Raw genomic sequence first — 23,703 nt, forward strand, 5'->3', positions numbered from 1 at the left:
CTATTACCCTTAAATATCTGTCTTCTTCACTCCATAGACTCTCTCAGTAGGTTTTTGAACTTCCTCTGAACTCAATCTTAAAATCAAAATAGAAGGCTCAAACTGAAAGGCAAAGAAAAAGTTGGAGTGTTTTTGGTTTTTTGTTTGTTTTATGAGATAGGGTTTCTCTGTGTAGCCTTGGCTGTCCTGGAACTCGATCTGTAGACCAGGCAGGCCTTGACTTACAGAGATCAACCTGCTTCTGGCTCCTGAGTGCTAGAATCAAAGGCATGTGCCCCCATGCTGGACAGGGTCTTATGTAGTCCAGGCTGGTCCTGAACTTGTTACATATCCAACAATGTCCTTGAATTCCTAACTTTCCCTTCTACCTACCAAATGCTGGGTTTATAAGTGTTCATCACCTGCCGAGCTTCATCTTTTGTATAATACAAACTAATTCAAATTGATGGTAATAACTATGTAATACATTAAAAGAAACTCATAATTTAACCTTTTTTCCATAAACTATGGCACCTGGTGTAAGCAAATCTGGGTAAACATCCTATTGGTTGGTAAAGAATCATATCAACTGATCACCTGTTCAAAATTGACTTTAATTAAACAGATCTATTCTAGAATTCACTAAAAAGGATTGATTAGTATAATAGTTTGGAGGCAAAAGGCAGATAAGGTTTTGGGCCTGAGGCATTTTGGGCCAGAATCATCACTTACTCTGACTACAAACTGGGGGGTAGGGGTGATTATTTGAACAGTGGTCTTGTTTTAAATTCATTACCATTAATCCCAAAGTGGGTTCTAGCAATCCTGTTCTTGCCTACACAATCCCATTTGAAATAACTCTTACATCTCTTCACTCTAAATCTCCAGCATCTCTTCCCCTGCCCTTACATACAGCAGGTAACCATATTACTGATTTCTTTCACATTTACCAATATAACTTCATGGGATCTATATTCTTTCCTAGGTTCCTGTTACTATGGCTGAGCTCTTACACTCTGGTGTGTGTGTGTATGTGTATGTGTGGTGTGTCTACAGAAGCACATGAAGAGGCCAGAGAAAGACACAGAGTATACTCTACTGTCTCCCCTCTTATTTTTTTGAGATAGAGTTTCTCACTGAATCTGAAGTTCGCTGTTTAGGCTAAACTCGCTAGCCAGTAAGCTCCCAGGATCCACCTGTCTCTGCTCCACCAACACTAGGGTTACGGGCAGGCCATGCACAGCTTTTACATGAGTGGCTGTATGCTAAGAAGTGTTGAGCAACATGGTGAAACACATGACAATTAATTGTATTAACCTACTTTGTGCATGTTCAGAATATCAAAGAACTCAGGATACAAATTAGTGGAGAACACTGGCCTAGCACAAACAACTCTTTTTTCTCCAGTGCCGGGGAGGGGGTGGAATGGAGCAGAGAGGAACAGGAAAATCTTGAGTCTGACTAACTACGGACTGACTGATCTTTAGACAGGGTCTTACCCTGTAGCCCAAGTTGTCCTGTCACTCACTGTTTAGGCTGGTCGCAGGCCCATGGCGACCCTCCCACTTCAGCCTCCACCATGTCTGGCTCGTGCCTGTAAACCCAGCACTCATGTAAATCCTCCACTTTGAGGAATAACTGGAAAAACAGCAGAGGATACACAAGAGTGATGACGGGAGACTTTCTAAGCATATATTAAAAATAAACAGCCATAAAGAAAACAATGGAATGGAAATATGGAATACCTAGAGAGCTACTGCTGTATTGCAACAAAAATATATAAACAAGAGATCCACGTTAATATAAATGCATCTTCTAAACATACAAATTTTAATTAAAAATTTAACATTAAAAATACATAACTTAGCCAGGCAATGGTGGTTCATGCCTTTAATACCAGCACTTAGAAGGCAGAGACAGGCAGAGTTTGAGGCCAGCCTAGTCTACAGAGTGAGTTCTAGGATAGTCAGGGCTACACAGAGAAACCCTGTCTCAAAAAAAAAAAAAAAAAAAGCAAAGAATATATAACTTAGCCAGGCATGGTAGCACAAACCAAACCTTTAATCCCAGCACCAGGGAGGCAGAGCCAGGTGCATCTCTACGAGTTCAAAGCCAACCTGGTCTACAAAGCAAGCTCCATGACAGCCAGGACTGTTGTACAGAGGAAATCCTGTCTCAAAAAAACTTTTTAACACAGACTGCAAACAGGCTAGTGTATAGTACAGCATAGCAGAGTACACTACAGTAGTGCACATCTGCAATCCTAGCACTCTGGAGACAAAAGCAGCAGGGCCTCATCTGTTCGAGGCCAGCCTGGGGCTACAGAGCTGGACTCTCTCAGAAAGATCATGAGGGACCAAGGCTACAAATGACTGTTTTAAACACTTCCATGTTTAATTTTTATGATATATGACTAATATGTATTCTTTTCATAATGCCAGCTCTTTTTCATTTGGTCATTCAGGCATTTCTTTCACAGTCTTCAGAGAGAATATAATGTTCTAAGAATATAGAACAATATTGCTAATATTTAATATGAAAGTTGAGAACAATGACAGCCGCTGTTGAAGTTTATCAGCTAAAGACCTGGAGAGATGGCTCAGTGGTTAAGAGTGCACATTGCTCTTTCAGAGGACCCAAGTTTGGTTCCTAGTACCCATATCAGGTTCCCAGTACCACAGACTAACTCTACTTCCACGGGATCCTCCTGGGCATCCCATGCCTTCTGGTACATGCATACACACACACACACACACACACACACACACACACACACACACACACACAAAAAAAAAAAAAAAAAAATCTTAAAATTTATACATATATAATTTTCAAATACCTTATAGCTTATAATAGTGAAGTACTGGGAAGACTAAGTTATAGCAGTTTTAGGTGTCACATTATACTCCTTGGAAATCAATGAACTAAGCATTCCTGTATCGAACACATAGCCCACCTTCATTTAACCCTCATAAAAATAACCTACATATGCAGTAACTGGTGTATGAGGGTTTTCTAATTTATATGCCATCAATTAGATTCACCACAAGGAGGCCCCAAATAGCATTTCAAAAACCTTCAAAATGCTATCAAGAGGAAGAGGGAATACTCACACAGCAAATCAAGACATAAAAGTAACCACTGATTATAAACCCCCCTCTCATGAACCTTCGGGCATTCTTCTCCAATGTTTCTTCCCTTTAGCCTTGAGTCTTTCCAAGCAAAGAAGAAAAGTCCTATGTTGCATCTTTGTTCTCATTTTTCCTTCAGCACACTTAAATCTGTCTCCTATTACAATTTTGCTACACTACTCTCAATGTGGAGAACCCTCCAATAGACAGATGAAAGGTCAGTTTTCAATCCTCACCTTATTGAAATTTGAAACTGCTTACCAGTCCTTTCCTCAAACATTCTACTTTCTTAATTCTGTGAGGCCACCAAGTTAGAACTGCTTGGAGTTTTTAAACACAGATATGTATTAATTTATTTAATAATCAAAATTACTTGCCAGGTATTATGCTAAGCACTGGAAAACCAACAACAAGGGAGTTTAAGGGGGTTATTATAATGGGAAAGACAGAGTGATGATCATCAAAGAAAGATAATAAATCATACAGAATTAAAAGCAGGATGTCAACAGAAAAGGCACAATGAGTATGGAGCTGCCTGTTAACTGCATTTTTCATAGGCTTTTAGGAATATGATTAATTACAAATTTAATAATGTTCAAAAACAAAGTGAAATACAGCCTGGACTCATCTCCACTCCCCAAACCAACACAGGGCCCAGAAAGCTGTGCTAGTTGGCTTACCCAAGGGCCAGGCTGGCTGTAGGCTGTCTCCAAGATGTACAGAAAGATTGTAAAACCTTCCCACATTCTGTGTCCTCACTTAGCATTTTCTCAGTATCTTGAAATCTGACTCTCACTTCCTATCTCTGTTAAGACAATAACAAAGTCCAAATTGCCAAATGAGAACTCACAGTACTGAACTGTGAGACACTCTGTTCCTTAGTTTCAGAACACGGCTCTTTCCCAACCAGTTCTTCCACTCATCTGGTCATTCTTTCCCTTTCTGTTCTTTCCTGGGCTGTCCTGTTATTTCACAGGACTGTACAGAACTGCATCCAAGCCTGTTCATTCCATTGCCACACATCCAAGTATGCTTTAGGAGTCTGTACTGAGCTAAGCTTTCCTCAGCTTCAGACCTACTCATATTTGTAGCATTACTACATTTGACAGGATCACAGAAGACTCAAAATCCAAAGCCCTCCATCTTCCCTTCAGTGCAGAGAAGGCGGTGGTACACACAGGGTAACACAAACAATTTTGATACTTCAGAAAAACCTTCCAGATCCAGAAACGTCTGGAATGAATCAAAATGATGTAAAACACATGGCTATTCATATATGATCGTTATTTCACTATGCCTTCATTTATTTGTCTCAACAAATACCCTAAGTGTGGGACTTTCACTCTTTTAAGAATTAGCTAGAAAATGGACTTGATTATTTAAAACTGAGTAACTATAAAATAGGCAGTGAGATGGCTCCGGAGATAAAAGTACTTACTGAGCAAGCCTGATGAAGGCCTGAATTCAACCTCTGGACCTCACAATGGAAGGAAAGAACCAACTTCCAAAAACTGTCCTTTGAACTCCACATGCCATGGCATGCATGTGTCTGCATGCGTACACACACACACACACACACACACACACACACACCAAATAATACATTTTTTAAAATTATACCAAGGATGATGCTACTAAATAGTGTAAGGTATAGAAATGATGAGTATGTGAGTGGGGGTGGATAGTGGTGAGGACTGGTATTTATCATAGCAAGTTTACACACAAATCGTCTTAGGTAAATGATGAGTTTCAGTGATTCTAGGCTACATTTTGTACTCAGGGGGTTAAAGCTCATTAGGATACCAGGTGAAACCAGCAAGTACATATCCATTACCACAGTTAATAATTACACAGTTTCTCAATCTGCAGAAGGCCACCAGTCAGAAAGACTAATACACCACAGTCTTTATCTTTAGCGTGGTCAGTCTGGTGAATGTGTCCAAGATTTATAAAACAGGATGAACTGTATCAGCAGATTTTGTCTTTGCCAATACCACAACTAAAAAAAAAAAGGCTTCTTACAAACTCCATGTGATTAAAAGAAACTACTTTCTCTACCACAGAAATAACCAGAAAACCTCACAATTACATAGCCATTATGAAGGCTTTTCATGTCTACTCCCCCAAATACTAAGCAATTTTAAGATTACACAAAAATATCACTGGACAACAAAGTAGAGAGGGGTCATAACTGAAGAAACACCAGTTTTGGAATAAGGCAGGTATGAATTCAAACCTCTCCTACTCTGAAACCAGCAAGTGCTAAAGCCAGGTGACAGCCATAGAGCATTCATTCTACTATCCTATTTCTGTATAGTCTTATCATTCATAATAACGTTAAGCTTCTTTATCTGTCAGGTGAGAATTGTTTCTCTGTTAATTGAGAATAACATCATACCCACTTCACGGCATTGTGAGATGGCACACAATAATTAATATTAGCTTTCTATGGTCTTAAATCTAGGAAACTACATTTATACTCACTTGGTAACATACCAACAAGTTGTATTTCCTTCAAGTTTTTTGTTCTTACACATATTTTTACGCAGTGGTAATGATAAAATTGAAATTTATTTTTAATGCTTTGATACATATATGGCGACCTCTTATGCCAATTTACCATCTCCTGTGGGATATGAGTCTGTTGCTAAAACTGTGACTCATGTATGCCAGGCTGGCCCCAAACTTGGCTATGTAGCCAAGGATGACTGAGCTTCTGGCCCTTACTCCTCCACCTACAGAGTGCTAGGATTACAGGCAAATGCCATGCCTAGTTTATGTAGTACTAGACATTGAGTCCAGGGCTTTATGCACACTACTTTAGGCAACTACTCTATTAGCTGAGCTACATCTCCAGCCCCAGGACACAGAGTCTTAGCGACATATGTCCAGGAGTGGTATATGTATCTGGGTCATATGGAAGTTCTAATTTTAGCTTGCTGAGACACCTTGACACTTGTTTCTATGGTGTCTACATGGATTTACACTCCCACTGACAATGTGTAAGAGTTCTTCTTTAGCATATCCTCACCAGCATTTGTTTTCTTGATGATAGCCACTGACTGGGGTGAAATGGAGTCCCCAAATAGTTTTCTATTTCCATAACGGCTAAAGACATTGAACACTTCTTCAAGTATCAGTGGCCATTTGTATTTATTCTTTTGAGAACTGTCCGTTCAATCCGCCTGCCTCTGCCTCCCTAGTGCTGGGATTAAAGGCGTACACCACCACCACCCGGCTCATTCATTAATTCTTAAAGCTACCCTCCCATGCTGTTGCTGGAGTTCCAGTCAGTATTCCCGCCTGTACCTGTGTCTTGAAGTGTTTTCCCAATGTTTCAACAGTTTCAGCACTTCAGGTTTCAAGTTTGAATTGATGCTTGAGTGGGTGAAGAGATACAGATCTTTTTTAAACATATATTTATTTATTTATTTATTTATTTATCACATGTGTTGAGTGTACACATGACATGGCACATGTGTGGAGGTCAGAGGACAACCCTTGAGAGTTGATTCTCTCCTTCCACCATGTGAGCTCCAGGGATCAAACTTAGGGCTTAAGGCTTGGCAACAAGTGTGTTACCCACTAAGACATGTCACTAGGTCGTGTATCTAATTTCACTTTTCAGTGGGTAGATATTTAGTTTTTTCCAGCACCATTTAGTGAATATACTGTCTTTTTTTTCCCAGTGTTTTCTTTTTGACACCTTTATCAGAAATTAGGTGCCCACAGCTAGGTGGGTTTTTTCTGGACCCTCCATGATGTTCCACTGGTCTACATGTCTATGTTTGTGCCTAGGCCATGTTGACTTCGTCATTGGGGCTCTGTGGTATAGGTCAGGTCACATCAGATCAGTAATGTAATATTTCCAGCTACGTTCTTTCTGTTAGTGTGGGAGGCCAGCTCCCAGCTTTTAAAGGGTTCCTATGAAGAGGACAGAGTGATAAGAAAATATTAGACAGAAAGAGGAGAAAGACAGAACCATTGGATAGTTTAGGGAGGGCCTGGATCAAAACCCAATGGCCCCTTTTGCCTCTTTAAAAGGGCTTTTTATAACAATGCCAAGGGGCAGGGCAAAGACCTTCCCCTTGCTAGATCAAAGCACACCACAGAGCCAAGTGTATCTCCTAAATACCTGGTAACCATGCCCGTGGTCAAATCATCCCCATGCAGCCCTGCTGGGTAAAGCAAGCTCAGATTCTCAGACCCTGAGTAAGTTCTCACTAGGAAACCTCTGTGGGTCTCCACAGCTTAGGATTGTGTAATGCTTACTTTGTCAACTTCGCATACTATAGATCACTTGAGAAGAGACTCTCAATGAGGGATTGTGTATTTCAGGTTTGGCTAGAAGGCATGTACTGGGGAGGGGGATGTCTGAAGTACCTAATAGATGTGGGAAGATCCAGCCTAAAAGTGGTTGGCAACATTCCCTAGTTTTGGGTCCTGGATGTATAAAAGAAGATAAAGTGAGCTGAGTGTAAGCATAATTGCATTCATTCTCTCTGCTCTTGACTGTGGATGTGACTAGCTGCTTCAAGTTCCCACTGCTTTGACTTCCCCAAAACGACAGATAATGACAGATTATAACACGAAATTGTGAGCTACAATAAACCCTTTCTCCCCTAGGTTGCTTTTGTGTAGGTACCATATCCCAACAACTGGAAACAAACGTAAAATAGTTTGCTCTGTCTATCCCAGTCTTGGTGTTTCCATACACATTTATGATGGCTTTTCTAGCTCTATAAAGAATGTCCCTGAGATTTTGATGGGGATTACACTAAGTCTGGAGAATTCTGTCAATCCTGACCATGGAATGTCTTCCAATCATCTACTGTCTTCTTCAATTTCTTTTCTCAATGTCTTTTTAAAAATTGTCTTTATTAGGGGCTGGAGAGGTGGCTCAGAGGTTAAGAGCACTGGCTGCTCTTCCAGAGGTCCTGAGTTCAATTCCCAGCAACCACATGGTGGCTCACAACCATCTGTAATGAGATCTGGTGCCCTCTTCTGGCCTGCAGGGATACATGCTGTATACATAATAAATAAATAAAAATATAAAAAAAATTGTCTTTATTAATAGTTTATATTTATGCATATATATATGCACATGGAGATCAATGGGCAACTTGTAGGAGTAAGTTTTCTTCTTCCACAACGTGGATCCCAGGGATTAAATTCCAGTCATCAGCTTGGCAGCAAAGCACTTACCCACTGAACCACAGAACTCTTAAGAGCTGTGTCTATTACTAAACATGTAGTTATACTTCAAAATTTTTCAAATAGTAAGTAAGAGTGTGGTAGATTGGTAAAGATAAATCTAGGCTTTGACAGGTAGATTACTGTTGTCTACCTGTAGGAATTAGGATTACTTAGGCTTATTAAACTGTTTGATGTTGCATAACTGGAAGGAAAGTATTAATATTTTAGTATTTTTTTCCTCAAACCTTCCTTAGGAAGAATTAGACAAGTTGATTTTTGGTCATGTTTCATCTAGCTGTCTTAGACATTTTAGAGTTATGCAAAATCCAAGTAAGTTTACTCCATCATACACTGGTTCTTTGCAGACTCATCAGCTTGGCCTTTTTTAATTTTAATTGCCAAACAGTCAAATTCTCTTTCCTACTTTATTAATTCTTATCTATATCTTAAGATTTTCTAATTTTTAGGCATAAGGCTACATTAGTTCAATTAGTATTTCATTATTATTTAAATATCTTAACAGGAAAAATGAACAGAATTAAAAGGAAAAACCCTTTATTGCTTAAATTATTCCTATTTGTCATGTTTCTGAGAAAAATTCACAAAATGTGTGTATCAATATACACATTCTTAAAAAACGGAATATATGTTCATGTACGCATATAGTTCTTCACTAAGATGACTGTGTAACTTATCCTCAAACATCTTGAAAGAGAAAAGAGAATAAGGACACTGGCATAGCATGCTTACAAGGATAGCTGTGGGCAAATCCAATTTTATGACTTTCCTCAGCAAGGCAGAGCAAGGTAGAATGAGCTAGGTGAAGGTGAATGCTCCGACTATTGAGAAAAAGCAAACGCTCTGCAGAGGAGAGGGAGAAATCCCAATGTACCACAAACAAGACAAGAAGCTCACCTGCACTACACCAACCTGGGGCAGGGGGCGGGGTCAAGACTGTGATTACAATGATCTCACTTGAATACCAAAGATGGCTGCAGTCGGCCTGCTCAAATTCACCAGCACAGGACCAGCTCACCAACCCAGGGACAGAAAGAAAGGGTAGCGGGCCCTGCAGTTGGGAAACCTGCACTGCTCATCATCTCCCCAACCATTCTTTTGCCCTGTGGAGCAAATGATCCAGCCAAATGCTGGAAAGAAAGTGACAGAAGGTGGAACAAGGTGCAGCATCCAAACTGGAGAAGCAGACCCCAAGAGGCAGAGATTAGAACAGAAGTGGGGTAAGGGTATCTGAACCTTGGGTGTGAAAAAGAAAAGTAATCACCTTTAAAAAATCAGAGAGGAGGTGGGAGACTCTCCGTAGGTGAAGTGCTTACTATGCAAGCAGAAGAACTGAAGTTTGGGTCCTTGGCACCCACATAAATGCTGGACAAGTACAATAGCTAGCCTGCCTGGTACCCTAATGCTCCAGGGGTCCACTGTCCCTTGGAGTTTAAGCCTAGCCTAGGCAACAAAATTTTTAAAGAGCATTCTATCTTCTTCCTAGTTCTCATTCTTGGGTCACTCACCTGAGGGAAGCCAAAGCTGTCTTCCAGGCAGGCCTACCAACAGATTTAAGTGGTAAAGAACTGAGTTCTGCTAACAGTCTGCATGTGCCACAGCTGCTGGCCAACAGTTATGGGACATGGGGCCCTCTAGAGAAACTCTCCAACACCAGTCCAGCCTTCAGAGGACTCTTGACTGCAACCTGAAGGAGACCCTTAACTAGCAAAGTGCCTCCTGAGTTCTTCACATAATAACTACCAAGTCATAAACAAGTAAGTCTTGGGGAACTTGTTATATGCAGTAGGATAAAATTAGAGATTTTACAGCTTTTGTGTTTACATTTTATTGCAGTAGTTTCTGTACGTGGAGTGGGTAGACGTGCGAGCTCACGGCTCACCATACCCATATCCACATGACATTTTACTTCTCCCATTGGACTAGACAATGTTTGTGATCTATAGCTATTCTTTGGCTGAGACCACACAGTCCTATTTACTATGGCATAAAGAAAATACTGGTTTCAGGAAAGAAAGGTTCTCCAAATGCTGTCCTTTTAGGTGATTTTAGTTCTTGCTAGTCATTTGCATTTCAAAAAATTTACAGAATTAGTTTGTCTATTTCTTCAAACAAAGTCTACTGAAATGTTAATGAAAATCTCACAGCTTCTACAGAATACAAAAAAGAACTCCATTTTAACAATGACTTTTCTAATCCATCACTAGGCTACCTTTTATAGGTCATTTAAAAATTTTACTTGCAATGTTTTATATTTTTCAGTGTTGAAAGCATATTTTTAGTTACTTATAGGCATTTGGTATTTCAATTACACTATAAATTGAATTAATTTACAAATTGTCCACTGCTACTATAGAGAAATATATATATATATGTTTTTTTATATAGATTGCTAAATTCACTTACAAAATTGACTTTTATAGGTCCTATGAGATTTTTAACGTGTATAATCATGCCATTTACAAATTACAAATTGAAGAATTACAGTTTTTAATGTTGAACTCTCTATTTGTTTTGTTTGTTTGTTTGTCTGTGTTTTTTAAATGTAGCCCTGGCTGGCCTACAACTTGACATGTAGACCAGGCTCTCCTTAAACTCACAGAGATTTGCATGCATTTGCCTCCCAAGTGCTGAGATTATAGGCATGTACCACTGCACCTGGATTCTCTTGACCTCTTATACTGTCTAGGATGTGGAGACACTTCTTGATTTACAATAGGGCTGTATCTTGATGAACTGTCTAAATTAAAGACATAGTTGTGGGAGCCCATAGAGGTTTCCTAGTGAGATCTGAGCTTGCTTTACCCAGCAGGGCTGCATAAGGGGATGGACTGACCATGTGCATGGTTACCAGGTGTTTGGAAGGGTCTGCACTTGGATGTGCAGTATGCTTTTATGAAGCAAGGGGAGGGCTTTTGCCCCGCCCCTTGGCATTCCTGTAAAAAGCCTTTCTGAAGAGACAGAAGGGGCCAGTGGATTTTGATCCAGGTCCTCTGGAAGCTATCCTGTGTTTCTGTCTGTCTCATCTACTAATTCCTTATGTCTCTCTCTTCCTCATAGGAACCCTGTAAAAGGTGGGGGCATCTACCCATAGTAAGTCAAAAATACGTTTAAAATGCAGATATGATGGTTCACATCTATAATCTCAGTACTTAAAAGGCTGAGGGGGGAGGACTTCCACAAGTTCAAAAGCAGTCCGTGCTCCACAATAAGTTTTATGCCAGTAAGATGGCTCAACAAGTAAAGGCATTAGTCACCAAGTTTAGTGACTTAAGTTCAATCCCCAGGCACGTGACACATGGTGAAAGGGGAGAAGTGACATCTGAATGCTATCCTCTGACCTCACATATAAATAAAATAATAAACCACCTAAGACTGGAACAAATCTTGTCTCATCGCCTTACCAACACCTATTTCAGACTTCTGGTCCCCAGAACCGTAAGATATTTCATCTCCTGTCTAAGTCACCCTAGTTCATAGTTCTTTGTTCCTTTAGCTTGGGTAAACTCAAACCAATATTATTTCTGCAGGTATTTACGTCAGGGCTTTGGAAGACAGAAGACCAAAGACTTCTTGACATTCAAGCTCAATTGTTATTAAGAAAGGAAAATAATACAAAAAAGAAAAATCCTAGATAGAAGAATTCTATGCTTAGAAAGTAGACTTCAGGTTCTTTAATACCTATTAAAACAGTTAACAATCACAGTTGAAAAGTATAATTCAACTAATAGGAAAGATGCAACTTAAACCATGTACTTAACTTCACTGTTAACACAAAACCTAAAATTGACTTGGGTTTGTGGGCTTATTTAGAATAAAAACAAAACTGGGATGTGGCACAAGCATTTGATCCTATCAGGGAGGTCTCTGAGTTCAAGGCCAGCCTGGTCTATATGTCGAGTTTGAGGGCAGCTAAGGCTACATAAGAGAGACTCTGTCCCAGACAGACAGACAGATAAAAGAGTTGAGCATGATAGCACACATACCAATAGTCATGGCTGCTTGAGAGCCTGATGCAGGATCCCAGGAGTCCACAGCCAACCTGAGTAACATAGTGAGACCTCCCCACTCAAAATAATAAAAGTTCCCAGAATAAAAATAAAAGCTAAATTCATCAATTCACTTTACTGGAAATACAAGGAATAAAAGAAAATGTTACAGCACATGGAAGTAAACTCAGGAAGATTGATCTACAAGGCAAGTGGCTTAGTTCCTTTAATAATGAAGTGGGAAGGGGCCGGGGAGATAACTTAGAGCAGCAGTTCCCAACCTGTGGGTTCTAACCCCTTTGGCAAACCTCTGTCTCCAAAAATAATTTATACTATGATTCATAACAGTAGCAAAATTGCAGTTATGAAGTAATAACAAAAATAGTTTTATGGTTGGGGGGGGGTCACCACAAGATGAGGAATTGTATTGAAGGGTTACAGCATTAGGAAGGTTGAGAACCACTGCCTTAGAGGGTAAAGGTGGTTGCCATGGAGTCTGACAACCTGAGTTTAATCCTTGGGACCCACGTAATGAGACCAGAGAATAGACTCCTTCCTACATGTTATCTTCTGACTTAAACACACACACACACACACACACACACACACAAATACACAAGTAAAATATAAGTAAATAAATTTAATTTTTTTTAGTTTAGCATGTAACAAAAATATGAGAAGACTGTTTTAAATAAAAGATAGCTAAGAGATGAACCAAATGTCATGTTTGGATTGTATTTGAATCAGTAAAAAAAGGCAGTTTTGAGAACAGGAAGGAAACCACATGGACTCAGATAAGAAATAAATTACCATTACACATAAAATGTATTCAGCATACTAAGCTTACTGAACAACCTAGCTTAGCAACACCATGCACTGTGGGCACAGCTGTTTACTCTCATAATCACATGGCTGAATAGGAGCTGCTACTGCCCAGCAGTACAGAAGAGCACTCTAGCACATACTGCTAGCTCAGGGAAAGATCAAATTCAAGTGCAATTTCTATTGAATGTTTATCATCTTCACATCATCATAAAGGTAAAACTCCTAGGTTGAATCATCATAAATTAGAGACCACTGGCATGTGATACATTGATACATGTACACACACACACACACACACACACACACACATAATCCACAAACTTAAAACATGCTAAAACTAGTTCTGCTTTATATAATCAATTATTCTTAGTAATAAAAAATGAACAATCCACCTAGCTTCCATTTTTTTTTTTTTTACTTTTTTTTTTTGGGGGGGAGGGTGGATTTTTGGAGACAGGGTTTCTCTGTGTAGCCCTGGCTGTCCTGGAACTCGCTCTGTAGACCAGGCTGGCTTTAAATTCAGAGATCTGCCTGCCTCAGCCTGGAGGAACTAAAGGCGGCCGCCACTGCCACCACCACTGGCTACCTAGCTTCCATTTCTTAACCTATTCAATTGCATTCAATTCCTCTACTATTTTGCTTCGGTTTGAAAACCAAACAATATGTCATTATCTCTAGATATAAAGAACACCATTTCTCTGACCTTATTCTTCTACAAGGCTCTGGTACCAGCCAGCTGTTCAATTACATTTTACCTTACAAACAAGTTTATATTAATCATGATGTTAGATCATTTCATTCATTAACTTTGTCTCTTAATGTTTCTCATGAGGTTGTACTAGAGACCCAACAGCCAACTTCTGAACTAACTCTGGCCAGTGAAAACTGTCTAGAGCTCTTCAGTCAAACTAATGGACTCCCGTACAGTGTACATCTTACAGTAGACGGGGTAAAAGAAATCATCAGTTTTGCTAATGACTATGAGGAAGCCTGCCAAAGAGTCTATGGTTGTTTGATCTATTCTTTTCCTATAATAGGACAAATTTGCCCCAACTGTTTTCTTTTTATTTTCTTTTGTTTTTTAAGACAGGTTCTTACTATATACCTCTGGCTGTCCTAGAACTCACAACCATATAACACAGATTTTTTTTTAATAGATCAAATCTGCTGACAATTTCTTCATCGTTGTCAGTTTGAAAGAAAATTAAGACTTTTTACTGATTACAGGATTATAGTATTTAGTTTTCTTTCAGTAGTTTGAAGAGACTATGGTGCAAAAATAGAGGTGCCTGGCTACATGTGGTTCACTGAGAGGTCTACACGCCCTCCGTTCTGTTACGGGAATTTGTTTACTTATTTATTTATATGTGAGACAGAGTCTAACCCAAGATTACCTCCAACTCCTTATCTAACTGAGGATGATGAACTTCAGAACCTCCTGCCTTCATTCAAGAGGGTGAGCCCTGTAACTGTGGCTTTTACCACCATATTTGGTCATGAGGTACTAGAGATCAAAGCCAGGCAAGCACTCTACCAACTTATCTACATCCCCAGCTCTGTGATGGGCTCTAGTAATTTCCAGGAAAGAATGGCATTGCTCCGGCTCACACCTCTCATCTCGGAGGCTGAAGCAGAAGTGTCACCCTGTACTACAGAGGGAACTCCAAAGCCCCAGGCCAGCCTGGGCTATCGAGTGGACAATATAACTCTGTCCATCTGAAAAGGCAACAGGACGCTTTCCTCAGTGTGTACATGGCTCACTGTCTCGGTGAATGATGGTCTAAGTCCATCTAAAAAGCCTAAGCAGATTGTAGGGGCCTCTACCCCAAACCTTATTTACTTCTTACTTACTTCTACAGCTCTCGATCTTCATCTGAGATTGTGCTGTTTACCTGTTGTTGGCATTCTGGCCCGCCCCTTGGGAACCCACCCTGCATCCTGACATAAACCCTCCTTTAAGGAAAAACCCCTCCCTTCTCTCTCTCCCCCTTCCTCCCTTTCTCGCCATGAGGTGTGCAAACCTGCTTTTCCTCTCCCTCTCTTTCTTCCTCTCTCTCCTTTTCCCTCTCTTTCTTTCCCTGTCTTGCTATTATAATAAACTCTCTCCATGTGGAGGCCGTGCCTGGGGTGTGAGTGACTCTCCATCCTGCCACACCACTGCCCACCACATGTGCATGGCGTGTCTCCCTCACCCACCGGGGCACCTTGGCCCAGCCCGTCAAGGTCTCTCCAGTCTGTGCCATTACACCTGGGTCCTCCACTACAGGTTAGGGTCCACGGGTCAGTAATTTTTTTTCTCATCAGTCACTATATCCTAAGATCTAGAAAACTGGTTTTGCACAAATACGATTATTTACAGTTACAGATTATTTTAGTTTGTTTTGGAGGCAATTAAATTAAAGAAGAAATACTTTCATGGGAGACCAGAAGTTTAGAAAACAAAAAACGAAACAGAACTTGTGTAATACTTGTCACTTTCTTTGTGCACATGACACATTTCATCACATTTGCTTTTCCAGACAAGTCATTTACTGCTTCCTCATATCTTGCTATCAAACCCTCATTCTGAGCAGAAACCGTATATACTCTTCACGAGGACAGAATTAGTAATTGCTCTCAGTAAAAATGAAGGAGGATATTACTCATTGCTTGCTAATTATCTGCTATGGAATGATCTTTTTGTATACTCTGAAGATATGTCTTTGCCAAGGAGCCTTCTGATTGGTTTAATAAAAGAGTTGACTGGCTGGTAGCAAGGTAGGAGGTATAGGCAGGAAGGCAAGACACAGAGGATGCTGGGAAGGAGGGCGGAGTCTCAGGCGTCGAGAGAGGACTTAGAGAGAAGCAAGATGAAAGTCCTGTGTTGAAAGAAGGTACCACCATGTGGCAGGGGGTAGATAAGAAATATGGGTTATGGCCGGGCGGTGGTGGCGCACTCCTTTAATCCCAGCACTCGGGAGGCAGAGCCAGGCGGTTCTCTGTGAGTTCGAGGCCAGCCTGGTCTACAGAGTGAGATCTAGGACAGGCACCAAAACAACACAGAGAAACCCTGTCTCAAAAAACCAAAAAAAAAAAGAAAGAAATATGGGTTAACTTAAATGTAAGAGTTAGCTACCAACTGAGCATTTATAATTAATAGTAAGTCTCTGGTTATTTGGGAGCAGCTTCTGAGACACAGAGAAACTCCACCTATAATTATCACTTACCATCATGTTGTTTTTTTTTTTTTTTAAACAATCCTAGTAGCTTCTGGAAACAAAACAAAACCCTGTTAACAATTAGGTGGCAAAAATTGATATTTCTGACATTTGGCTTTAAAGAGAACTGAAGAAGTACAACAGCACTGAGTAAAAAGGAAGGATTCCAATGTTCAGAAAAAGATACAGTAATGCCTTAGGATTTAAAAGCTATGATCTTAAAATGCTTCCCTCTAATTAAGTAAGAAGCTAAAACAAAAAAGTTAACTATACTTTTAAAAGAAACATAACAAGTTTGAGGCCTGTGTTGGCTACACAGTGAGTTCAGGGCTAGTCTGAGCTATATACAGCAAGACCATGTCTTTAAAACAAAACAAAATGAAAAAATAGATAATGTAGTGTGGTGGACCAGCCCACACACTTATTTACCCCAGGAACTCTTGAGATTGAGGAGGATAAGAGACTTGATTAGAAATAGAGAATGGAGGGAAACAGAGAGAAACACAGGATAGACTCGGGTGGGCCTGGATCCTTATCCACCACCCTAGAACTTTATTCCAAAGGTCTCTTTATAACAATGCCAAGGGGTGGAGCAAAAGACCTCCCCCTTGCTAGTTACAGTCGCCTGGTACCCAGGTCTGTGGTCCAATCAACCCCGTATGCAGTCCTGCTGGTTACAGCCACTAGGAACCCTAGTGGGCTCCAACAATGTAGACAATTGATATAAAGTTTCTTGGGTTGAGTAAACTAAGTGATAAGAGATTAAGAATTACTTTTTAACAATCCCTGACAAGCCACTTGATTCATTAAACTACACATCGATGAAAAAAATATGAAGATAAAAAGGGTGGAATGTAGTATCTAAGGCTTTCCCAAAGTCATAAAGACATAAAACCGGACTTGGGAACTAAGCCTGACCTCTGGAAAACATATCTAACAAAACTGTTCTGTGAGACAGGAAATAACAAAACTAAGAGTTTGAAGGGGAAAGGAGAGAAAGAAATACACTATTTTCATGATGTCAAAATTTGTCAAGGAAATGATACCAACAGCAGAAATCTTGAGTTTCAGTCCCTTGACCTCTCTAGTCTGTAAAGTGTGCAATTTTTACAAAGTCTGAACAAGACAATGGGGGTTAGAGAGCTGGCTCAGCGGGTAACAGCACTTGCTGATCTTGCAGAGACCTAGGCCCAGCTCCCAGCACCCACACAGTGGCTCACAACGGAGTAACTCCAGTTCCACCACTCTCTTCTGGCTCCTATGGACACTGAACACACACAGCACACACACATACTACTGCAGGCAAAACACTCATGCATATAAAATAAAAATAAACATTTTAAGTAAAATCTAGGCATCATTTTTAAAAGCTAATATACATATAGCACTTACTACAGTGTTGAATATAAATACTATTAATAAAATCAGTAACATGTTTTTAAACAACTACAGTTGTTTTGATATCAAAATATTCATTTATCACAGTAACACTTATCTAGTATACTCAAAGATTCAAAGCCTCTATTCTTTACATGTGTGCGTCCTTAAAAAAAAAAAAAGTACCTTGAGCTGGGTATGGTGGCGCAGGCCTTTAATCCCAGCACTTGGGAGGCAGAAGCAGATGGATCTCTGGGAGTTCAGGGCCAGCCTGGTCTACAGAGTAAGTTCCAGTTACACAGAGAAACCCTGTTGGGGGAAACAAAAGTATCACACTCCACAAGGCATGGTGGCGCATGCCTGTAACATCCGCACTTGAGAGGCAGGAGGATCAGAAATACAAGGTCATCCTTGGCTATATGCCAAGTTTGAGGACAGGCTGGGCTACATGAGACCCTGTCTCTAAAAAGCAAAGAAAAAAAAATAGATAAACAACAAAAGAAGAAAGTGACAGTCTAATGTTCCAGATCCAAGATTTTAAAAAAACAGTTAATGAAAGTTATTTATAAAGATAACTATCACACTAAAGAATGGTGTGTGTCTAAAGAACACTCACGTTTTATCTTACACTTTTTAGTTGCCATAATCATTCACTCTCACTAAATAAGTTAGTCATTAAACAGGGAAACTTTGTACCAACTATACATTAACTCAGTAATGCTGAAGTAAGCTCTGTACTATTCCAGCATAGGTAAAGTCTCCAACTTACATATAGATTGTGTTCTCCAAGGAGATTTACAGTTCATTACAAAATATGAGAAGTACTTTTTGAAAGGATGGAATAAAGATAAGGTCATGGCAATAAACAAAGACCAATTAGGCCTATAAAGAACCTACTAAAAACCTCTGGAAATGAAAGGAACAAACATAACCATTTAGATAACTTTCAACCATGTATTTTGAGCTCCTCACAGAAGGAAAAAAAGTAAGTGCACAAATTTAAGATTACAAATTGTAGCCGGGTGGTGGTGACACATGCCTTTAATCCCAGCACTCAGGAAGCAGAAGCAGGCAGATCTCTGTGGGTTCCAGGACATCCTGCTCTACAGAGAGAGTCCCAGGATAGCCAGGGCTACACAAAGACACCCTATCTCAAAAAAACAAAAATAAAACAAAACAAACAAAAAACAAGATTACAGATTGTAATTGTTTTATTTGTCATTGTATTGTTTTAGACACAATGTGCAGCACAGCACTTGCCTTCTATGAGGAGCTTAAAATGATTGTTTAATGAATAATGACCGAGAATTCAGAGTCCTATTAGAACCGAGCTATTTCTTGGGAAAACACATGACCATTTCTACATGAAAGAACATCTCCCCTAATCTCAGCGACAAGTCCAGAACTGGAACACCAAGAACTGCAGAGTGTATGCAGGCAATCCCCGAGAAATCATGTTTTAGTCAGATCACTTGCTATTTCTAAGTATGCATAAATCATTCTGTTGAGATTTCATCATATAAAACTTAACCTCAAAATTTCCCCTGACTTCTTTTCCTTTATCAATATGTTGAATAAAAACAGCAATGATCTATATGTTATATAAGTCAATTCTTTAACTGCATTTATGCACAATTCCAATTAATAAGAAGATTATCAACTGCAAACTAAACCACAGCCAAAATGATGCCCTTCCCCACAAAAGCTGGCAAGCAGCCTCAGCACATAAAGGGGCTTGCTGCTAAGTCTGATGGTCTATCTGCATGAAATCCCTAAAACCCACATGGCAGACAGAAACCAGTTCTGAAAGCTGCCCTCTGACACATGCACTGTCACACACACACACACACACACACACACACACACACACACACACACTAAAAATTTTTAAACATTAACAAAAAAACTCTCCCCGAACTATTACAACTCAATATTTACACAAAAATCCAGAGTAAAATCTAGTATTTCTCCAGCTCGGATCCAATATTTTGGCTTTATCTTAGTAAACAAAGCTACGTGACACAAAGTCATTCACTGACAACACAAATTATTTTAGGCATAAAAATAACTGCAAACCTTGCCGGGCAGTGGTGGTGCACAACTATAAGCACTCAGGAGGCAGAGGCAGAAGGATCTCTGTGAGTTTAAGGCTAGCCTGGTCTACAGCGTGAGTTCCAGGACAGCCAGAGCTACACAGAGAAATCCAGGGTTGGGGTGGGTGTTGCAAAAATTACTAAAGATTACAATTTAAAATTACACAATTTAGTAAATAACCTATTTGTCATTCACAATGATACTGACCTTCATATTTAAAATTTTTAAGAAAATGGGTAGAGAGCGTGCCCAGCATGTGCATCACATTCAGTCCCCAGTTTAAATACGAGAGAAAGAAAATAAAATCTTAGAAAAACTCACCTAACAAGGAAGTCCCTTAGCCAGGTGTGGTAGCACACACCTATAATCCTAGCAACTGAGAGGCTGAAGCAAAAGGATCATAAATTTGAGGCTAGCCTGGACTAAATACTGAGACCTTTAAATTTCTTTAATTTATATTACTCTAAGGCAGTGGTTCTCAGCCTTCCCAATGCCGCGACCCTTTAACACAGTTCCTCAAGTTGTGTGACCCCCCAACCATAAGATCATTTTTGTTGCTACTTCATAACTGTGATTTTCCTACTGTTATGAATCGTAATGAAAATATCTGATGTGCAGGATATCTTATGTGTGACCCTGTGAAAGGGCCACCTTAACCCCCCCAAGGGGTCCTGACCCACTAGTTGAGAACCTCTGCTCTAAGAACCCAACTAAATCTCTCACACACTCTTTTTGTTTTGAAACAGGATCTTATGAAGCCCAGGTTGGCCTGGGTCAACCCTAAGAACCTTCTTTTGTTGTTTTTGTTTTGTTTGCAGGGGGTAGGGTTGTTTTGGTTTGAGATAAGGTCTTGCTGTGCAGTCCTTGCTAGCTGACCTAGTATCCATCATGGAATCCAGGCTGGCAGTTAATTCATGGTGATACTCTTACCCCAGCCTCCCAAATGCTGAAATTACACATATGTGCTACCTTACTCAACTTCCATAAGTATTATTTATATTGATTACCCTCTGCTTTAAAATTCTATGCTTTCATTGAAATCTATTTATTTATGATTTTGTTTTATATAAATTCATAAACTATATAAGCATTTGTTAAAATCAAGGCCAGCTGTGGCTACAAAACAAGCCCTCATGCTGGGGTTACAGGCATACACAAAGCAGCCATACCTAACTTTGTACACGGGTGCTGGGGATCCAAACTCAGACCCTCGTGCTTGCATAAGTGTTTTGACCCACCGCGCCATTTCTCTAGCCCAGAGTCTCGCAACACTTTACAGAAGCTTAAATAATTTGCCTGCAGCCGCAACACAAACACTCCACGAAGATCTGTCAGACATAAAATCATTTTTCTAAAATACTTGGAGTGGACCAAAAAGAAATGTATTTTCAGTCTAATTGCTAAACATTTATGTTCTCCCTTGAATATATAGCTTCTAAATGTTTAGGAAATAAAAGGAAAATGAGATTGAAAAGAACATTCCTGAAGAATGCAGTAGGTTATTTAGGAGAAACATGCAATACATTGTGTCTTCCTATGTGGGTATATACTACACTGATTACCTGACTAAACAGTAATTACTGAAACAAGTAGGTAAATTTGGTACTACCTTTCTTATATATAAGGAAACTGAAAAACAGAAACCTGTCAAGATCATAGAAATTACAAGGGACAGAGTTAGGATTAGAAATAAGATTTAGTGCCCGGTGGTGGTGGCTCACACCTTTTGTTTTGTTTTGTTTTTTGTTTTTTGTTTTCTTTTTTTTTTTTTTTTTTTTTTTTTTTTTTCGAGACAGGGTTTCTCTGTGTAGTTTTGGTGCCTGTCCTGTATCTTGTTCTGTAGACCAGGTTGGCACCGGCTCACACCTTTAATCTCAGCACTGGGGAGGCAGAGCCAGGCGGATCTCTGTGAGTTCGAGGCCAACCTGGTCTACAGAGTGAGTTCCAGGATAGCCAGGGCTACACAGAGAAACCCTGTCTTGAAAAACCAAAAAAAAAAAAAAGAAAAATGAGATTTAGCAATCCTCTTGCCTGGGCCTCTTTGATAGCTGGGAAATATATATATTAAGTTTTATTTATATACATATTGAGACAAGGTCTCTCTTTGTGGCCTAGACTACTGCCTCAACTCCACATGTAGCCCAGGCTAGCCTCAAACTCCAGATGCTCCTGTCCTAGCCTCTCAAATGCAGGGTTGCAGGTGTACACCACAATGTCCAGTAACCATTCTCTTTCAGCTAAGGGTGTAATATGTTGTGCAGCTTAAGCTTTCCTATAGATTTTTACTATAATCACCTTGTTTTAAATGGCTGTCCATGCTCGGGCTACATTTGAAAAGTACTGCACATAAACACACAAACAGCAAACAAGTATCCCATGGTGCCTTACCTTACATGCATGATTTTGAACATACTAACGGCTAAGACCACTTTAGGAAAGATACTTCATATGTTCTGGAGGATGACTTAAGCCTCTCTGAGGCTTCTGAAGACATATCAGGTTTTAGATAGCAACAATAAAATTTCCAAAAGAACAGAAGTCAGCACAAAGCTAGTTTAGCATTATTAATAGGTGAGCTAATAAACAGGTCTGTGTTTACCCAGTCAGGTTTAGGTTTTGCTTATTATGTTGGCTGGAAAGCTGGAAGGAAAGTGGTTTAACTCCCATACAGCCTGCAGTTACCATGACAACACCACTTTATGAGAAGTGGAGCTGATGCCAGCATAAAACTGAGAAAGTCCACACCTAACACTACTTACCACATCCCTCCTTTCCATATTTCATAATTCATTCACATTATAAAAATCACAGCATCTCCTTAGGGGAAGAGGGACATAATTAAGACTGAGAAGCTTCAACACACTTGACAATGCATGAATTTTCTTAGTTAAGTCTTTTTTGTTTCCATTACAGACATTTTTTTTTTTTTTTTTTTGAGACAGGGGCTCTCTATGTAACTTGGCTAGCCTAAAACTCAGCATGTGAAACTAAGTTAGCCTTGAATGCAGGGAGCCCTTTCTCCTGGGTACTGGGATTAAAGGCTTGTGCTAACATAACTGGCCTAAAATTTTTTTAAAACAACCCCCAAATTCGAACAGCCTCTCTGCTGCTTCTTGTTCAACTTACTCTAAATTACATTTATTTTCTTATTGTTTGGAGGCTGGGGGCAAGTGAAGGCACATATAAGAAGTCAAAGGACAGCATGCAGGAGTCAGTTCTTTGTACAGTCCCAGGGGTCAAACTTGGGTTCTTAGGCTTGGGGGTAGTCACCTTTACCCACTCATCTATCTCCTGGCCTGTTTAAAAAGTTCTGTTACACTTTGTCTATGTGCTAGTGTACACATGCACTACAGTCCACATGTGGAGGTGGAAGCCAGCCTTTGGGAGTCAGTTCTCTCCTCCACCATGTGCATCCTGGGGATCACATCAGGCTTAATGGCAAGAGTCCTTCCTGGCTAAACCATTTTGCTGGCCCTCTTATTTGATTCATATAGCTACTCTTCAAGATATTATTTTAGACAAAGAAATGTTTTCAAAATGAAGTAACTCAGCTGGGCAGTGGTGGCACTCGCCTTTAATCCCAGCACTAAGGGAGGCAGAGGCAAGAGGATCTCTGTGAGTTCGAGGTCAGCCTGGTCTACAGATCGATCTCCAGGACAGCCAGAGCTACACAGAGAAACCCTGTCTTGGGGGAAAAAAAAGAATGAAGTAACCCTTCTAAGATTACAGAGCTAATAATAAAAAGGCATGACCAAGGTTCAAACTCAGATGCAAATTACTAAATGGCTGTCCTTTTCTTTTCTTTTTGGTTGTGAGCCTAGCCTTTAATGGCTGAGCCATCTCTCTCTAGCCCAGTAGTCATTTTCTTAACCTGCAAAAAAAATTAAAGTAATATGA

The 23,703-nt window shown here is 39.9% G+C and overlaps 1 protein-coding gene across 1 annotated transcript in view; it reads right to left on the minus strand.

Annotated features, from left to right (window-relative positions):
- The window catches only part of Shld2 (shieldin complex subunit 2), a 72,444-nt gene that overhangs the window by 25,951 nt on the left and 22,790 nt on the right, over positions 1-23,703 (minus strand). The gene's annotated exons all lie outside the window — the stretch shown is intronic.

Source organism: Peromyscus eremicus, chromosome 9 (genome assembly GCF_949786415.1).
Source record: "Peromyscus eremicus chromosome 9, PerEre_H2_v1, whole genome shotgun sequence".
NCBI lineage: Eukaryota > Metazoa > Chordata > Mammalia > Rodentia > Cricetidae > Peromyscus > Peromyscus eremicus.